The sequence below is a fragment of the Chiloscyllium plagiosum genome, chromosome 10, assembly GCF_004010195.1.
Source record: "Chiloscyllium plagiosum isolate BGI_BamShark_2017 chromosome 10, ASM401019v2, whole genome shotgun sequence".
In the NCBI taxonomy this organism is placed as follows: Eukaryota; Metazoa; Chordata; class Chondrichthyes; order Orectolobiformes; family Hemiscylliidae; genus Chiloscyllium; species Chiloscyllium plagiosum.
In genome coordinates, this window is record NC_057719.1 from 89,413,113 (window position 1) to 89,419,112 (window position 6,000).

General features: G+C 46.7%; 1 protein-coding gene across 3 annotated transcripts in view; it reads right to left on the bottom strand.

Moving 5' to 3' along the window:
- The window catches only part of rbm25b (RNA binding motif protein 25b), a 98,521-nt gene extending 92,726 nt beyond the window's left edge, over nt 1–5,795 (bottom strand). The window contains exon 1 of one of the 3 annotated variants that reach the window (XM_043698354.1): nt 5,644–5,794. The gene's annotated coding sequence lies outside the window, so the exon portion shown is untranslated. Of the gene's footprint in view, nt 1–5,643 lie in introns of all 3 variants that reach the window. The other 2 variants (XM_043698355.1, XM_043698356.1) reach the window with 2 other exon arrangements.
- Nucleotides 5,796–6,000: the final 205 nt, after the last annotated feature.

Consider the following 6,000-nt stretch of genomic DNA (forward strand, 5'->3'; position numbering starts at 1 on the left):
CACCAGATCCAACCCCCTACCCAATTCTCATGTCTACCTCATCTAGCCCGCATAGTCCTGGACAATTTAGCATGGTCAATCCACCTAACCTACACATCTCCAGACAGTGGGAGAAAACAGAGCACCTCAAGAAAATGCATGCAGACACAGGGAGAATGTTCAAACCTCACAGTCACTCAAGTATGGGATCAAACCTACATCCCTGGTGCTGTGAGGCAGCAGTGCTAACCACTGAGCCATTAAATCCAAAATGGGCAGCACGGTGACTATGGTTAGCACTGCAGCCTCAATGCCAGGGTTCGATTCCCACCTCTAACGACTATCTTTGTGGAGTTTGCACATTCTCCCATGTCTGGTGGGTTTCCTCCGGATGCTCCGGTTTCCTCCAACAATCCAAAAAAGGGTGAATTGGCGATGCTCAAATGCCAAGTCAGGGGTAAACACAGGGTAGGGGAATGGGTTTGGGTCAGCTTGGACTTCTTGGGCTGAAGGGCCTGTTTTCATACTGTAGGGAATTTAATCTAAAACCTATCCTTGCCAAACTTTCACAAATTCAGTATTGTATGATTCTATTTGCAAACCGGGCAGATTAAACCTGAAGTAAAATCTTGAAAGTAAAAAATCCCTGGTAGGAAGAGAAAGCCAGAAAGATTGACAATATGCTGACCATCATGACATGTGAAGCCTTTTTGATGCCAGCAGGTCCAGCTACAAACCAAAGGCCAAAATCCTCTCAACTCACAGGATACTCTCAACTTCAACAACCCCTCAACCTTGAATCCGCAGCAGTAGTTGATATTCTCAGAGGTCTTGCAATCCATATATGGACAACTGTCAATGCAACAGGCAATCAAATAGATAAAAACTAAAATCTGTGACCCCAATGTTGGTCCAGCTGAGGGTTTCAAAGATGTTGGGTTTTTTTCCTCACTTCAACACTTTGTAGGAAAAAGAACTTGCTATTCCCAACCTCAAGTGTGATGAGTAATTACCTTCAAGGAGGGAAATAAGTGACGGAAACTTCTGAAGTATTCCTCATCATGACTACAGTAGAAAAACTTCTAACATTTTTCACCGACTTCCCATAGCTACCAAAATCCTCTCAAACACTTGTAGCTTCACCCCTTCCAGAAAAATGCCTGATGCATCCCTACATACCTGGCAAATCCAAGAAAAATGCCAAAGACTTCAGGAACTCTTCATGGCATTCATTCATTTGATCAATGCATGTGACTCAATACATCAAAAAATTCTGATGTTTGTCTTCAAAAGATCTTATATTCAAAAAACTTTTTCAGTAATATCTCAAATAGAATCTTCAAATCTACACCAGTGCTAAGTGAGGCTTGTGACAAACACCATGTTATTTGCAATCTGATAGTGCTATTCTTTTGTGCCAGTATTAAATACTGATGGAAACTCTAATCACAGTCACCTCCATAACAAGATGAAACTGACAATCATACACATATGATCTATGTCTGTGGTTCCTGATGAAGGGATTATACCCAAAACGTTGATTCTACTGCTCCTCAGATGCTGATTGACCTGCTGTGCTTTCCAGCAGCACATTCTCAACTACTTCTGTGGATGACTGGTATGCCATTGCCCATTCTGTACAGGAATTGCAAGTTACTGTCAATTGCTTCCATTCCACATAAAAACTTGCCCCATTTTTGAATGTTGCCAAAACGAAAGACATACCAATTTGCACCTAGAAAACCAAATATTTCACCTTGAATATAGATTGAAGGAAAGACTCAGCATATGTTTCCCATAGGTTGGCAGCCACCTCTCTCAAAAAGTCACCAATGACTAGGAGTAGCAACACGTCATCAGGTACAACAACTCAGCATTCTGCAAACTACTGCAGACAAACAAAGACCTCCACAAGTTGAAGAATGTGGTGCTAGAAAAGCACAGCCAGTCAGGCAGCATCCAAACAACAGGAGAATCGACATTTTGGGCTTAAGACCTTCATCAGGAATTCCTGATGAAGGCTTATGTCCAAAATGTTGATCCTCCTGCTCTTTGGATGCTACCTGACCTGCTGTGCTTTTCCAGCATCACACTCAGAGTCATAGAGATGTACAGCATGGAACCAGACCCTTCGGTCCAACCCGTCCAGATATCCCAACCCAATCTAGTCCCACCTGCCAGCACCCAGCCCATATCCCTCCAAACCTTTCCTATTCATATATCCATCGAAAGGCCTCTCACATGTTGCAATTGTACCAGCCTCCACCACATCCTCTGGCAGCTCATTCCATACACGTACCAGCCTGTATGAAAAAGCTGCCCCTTAGGTCTCTTTTATATCTTTCCCCTCTCACCCTAAACCTATGCCCTCTAGTTCTGGACTCCCCAACCCCAGGGAAAAGACTTTGCCTATTTATCCTATCCATGCCCCTCATAATTTTGTAAACCTCTATAAGGTCACCCCCCAGCCTCCGACGCATTAGGGAAAACAGCCTCAGCCTGTTCAGCTTCTCCCTGTAGCTCAGATCCTCCAACCTTGGCAACATCCTTGTAAATCTTTTCTGAACCCTTTCAAGTTTCACAACATCTTTCCGATAGGAAGGAGACCAGAACTGCATGGAATATTACAACAGTGGCCTAACCAATGTCCTGTACAGCCGCAACATGACCTCCCAATTCCTGTACTCAATACTCTGACCAATAAAGGAAAGCATACCAAACGCCTTCTTCACGATCCTATCTACCTGTGACTCCAATTTCAAGGAGCTATGAACCTGCACTCCAAGGTCTCTTTGTTCAGCAACACTCCCTAGGACCTTACCGTTAAGTGTATAAGTCCTGCTAAGGTTTCCTTGTGGCACTCCACTGGTCACAGGCCTCCAGTCTGAAAAACAACCATCCACCGCCACCCTCTATCTTCCACCTTTGAGCCAGTTCTGTATATAAATGGCTAGATCTCCCTGTATTCCATGAGATCTAATCTTGCTAATCAGTCTCCCATGGGGAACCTTGTCAAACGCTTGACTGAAGTACATTCAGATCACATCTACTGCTCTGCCCTCATCAATCTTCTTTGTTGCTTCATCAAAAAAACTCAATCAAGTTTGTGAGACATGATTTCCCATGCACAAAGCCATGTTGACTATCCCGAATCAGTCCTTGCCTTTCCAAATACACGTACATCCTGTCCTTCAGGATTCCCTCTAACAACTTGCCCACCACCGACATCAGGCTCACTGATCTATAGTTCCCTGGCTTGTCCTTACCACCCTTCTTAAACAGTGGCACCACGTTTGCCAACCTCTAGTCTTCCGGCACCTCCCCTGTGACTATCGATGATACAAATATCTCAGCAAGAGGCCCAGCAATCACTTCTCTAGCTTCCCACAGAGTTCTCGGGTACACCGAATCAGGTCCTGGGGATTTATCCACCTTTAACCATTTCAAAACATCCAGCACTTCCTCCTCTGTAATCTGGACATTTTGCAAGATGTCACCATCTATTTCCCTACAGTTTATATCTTCCATATCCTTTTCCACAGTGACTCAGACTCTGATCTCTAGCATCTGCAGTCCTCACCTTCGCCAAAGGCCTCCACAAATCAAATCCTCATGTACAAAGCAGCTGTCTGCACCATACTGCAGTGACATTTGGACTATGCATCAGTGACACAAAATACCACTGGAAAAATCCTCCAGACTAAATGGGAGGATTAAGGCCAGCTCCTCCTACAAAATCAATTTCAATGAACTGGAAATGATGCTTGTGGCCAAAAAGCATTTGCATAACCAGGTTCACACTTTTCTCAATCTTCAAATGGGCCAGAGTTCAAAGGAGACCAAAGAAAATGATTCAAAATGCATTCTGAAGTTCTGCTTAAAATGTGACAGCATTGACATTAGTGACCAGGACAAACGTGCTACTATTCCACATAAATGACAACAACTTGTTCATCATGCTGCTTCAACGCTTTAGTCACAATGCCCGAATAATTACCACAGCAGTAGCGAAAAATAAACAAATCTTATACACCGGAATCTTGTATTCCATGTTGACATCCTGCCTCATACAGCCAAACTTCTGTGGGATTGAGAATCAGCCTATTTAGTCACACAAAGGCCTATCGCAGAAAGTCAGAACCTCAAATTGAGGGTTAAGATGAAGACAGGTTTGAAATTGGTTGGAACTCCCCAGGCAAATATCAAACAGACTGCACATGCAGAAGACCTGAAACACTAAAACAGAAACAACTGGAAAAACTTAACAGGGCTGGCAGCATTGTGGAGAGAAAACAGAACTAACATTCAGGCTCGTAACCCTCAGAACTTCAGAAAAACGGATCATGAGACTTGAAACATGAACTGTTTTCTCTCCACAATGGTACCACACTTGCTAAGTTTTCCAATAAATATCATATCGCCAGCAAGAAATGAAAATCTTCAGTAATAAGTGTGCAAGAGCGAACAATTCAACACAAGTCTAAACAGTTGGTCCTTTGAACCAGGAGTTTATGAAGTATCAATACCAGAATTACTTAAATAATCCTAACCTTCTACCCGTACAAAAAACAATTAGTTACTTACCTGTGGTGGAAAATTAGCCTTGTTAAAAATATACACACTTTATTCTAAAAAAGACAAAATAGCACTTTGCATCTCAGTGTAACAATTTACACATCAAACCTGGCTCCTCCATACTTTTAATATAATCTTAATTTATCCAGAGCTAATTATTACCTTTCCACTTATGTCACAATCCTTTTATCAGATTTATACTCAATGCTTTAGTGGTTTAAAACTGCGATCCCGATGCAAAACTGTGGCAGAGGGAGAAGCCGCAGAAAACTGGAAGACGAAGAGTGCAGTGGTTTCTGCTGGGAATCCCTGACTCAAGGTGGCTAAAGCCAGGCCACGGGAAAGGAGGGGAGACGAGGACTGGCATATTCAGCAGGCCGGCTCTGCGGCCTAAGGAAAGGCCACCATTTTGTGGCAAAGTTTTATTGTGGCAACTGTACCATTTAAACAGGAATGTTGGTGGTGGATCGAGGAGGAGACACGAACGTACCACCCACCCCCACTGAAGGCTGGCAGAAAACACCGACAACTCTCTGCTCTTTCCCCCCACCCCAAACCACCCCCGGAGGGGTGGGGAGCACAGAAAAAGGGGGCGAGTTAAGGACACTGCCCTCTGGAAATACCAGAATGCTGCAATTTGATTTGAGTTGGGGGGGAGGGCAGGGAGGGGAGGGCAGGGAGGGGAGGGGAGGGGGAGGGCAGGGAGGGGAGGGGAGGGGAAGGGCTCAGCTCAAGCCCGGGGACCTCGACAAAATGGCGAGAGAAGTCAGGGCCCTCCGACGCTCACAGCCCGGCGGCCTCTTGCCCCCGCGCCGCGCCGGCTATTTCCTCACCCGCGGCGTGAAGTAAGGCAGAGGGGCCCGGCCCGATGCCCGCGGCCTCCCGGGAGGTGCGAGAGCCCGCCATGATCCAGGCCCCCAATCCCTGGACAAGCAGCGCCAGCGCTCGGCCCCCGGAACTCCATTCGCAGGCAAGGCCTGAGCTTTCCACCCCCCACCTCCCCACATCGGGACTGACAAAAGGCCGAACTCGCCGTACGGACACCGCGCGATCGGTCACCCGGTCGTTTCCGGGCCCGCGAATACTCACCAGCGCGGGCTGCACGCTGGGAGCCCGGGGAAAAGGGGTCTCGGCACTCGCTGTCCGCGGAATGGGCAGCAAAAAAAATCCTCAGGCACTCGGCCTCCTCGCTCCCGGAACAACAGCCCGTAGGCCCTGCGTCACTGCGTGCGCGCCTCCCAAAGACGTCATGACGAACGCGCAACCCCGCCACCGGTCTTGGCAGCGCCCGCGGCCCACGGGCTTTGCGCGGTCACGTGGACGAGCTCGCCACCGACTCCCCCCCCCCCCCCCCCATCTGAAATAATACCTTCTTCAATCTTTGCGGCATCTTTCAATTAAAAACTGTCGCCCTCTATAACCCCCTACAACCTTAGCTCACAATAC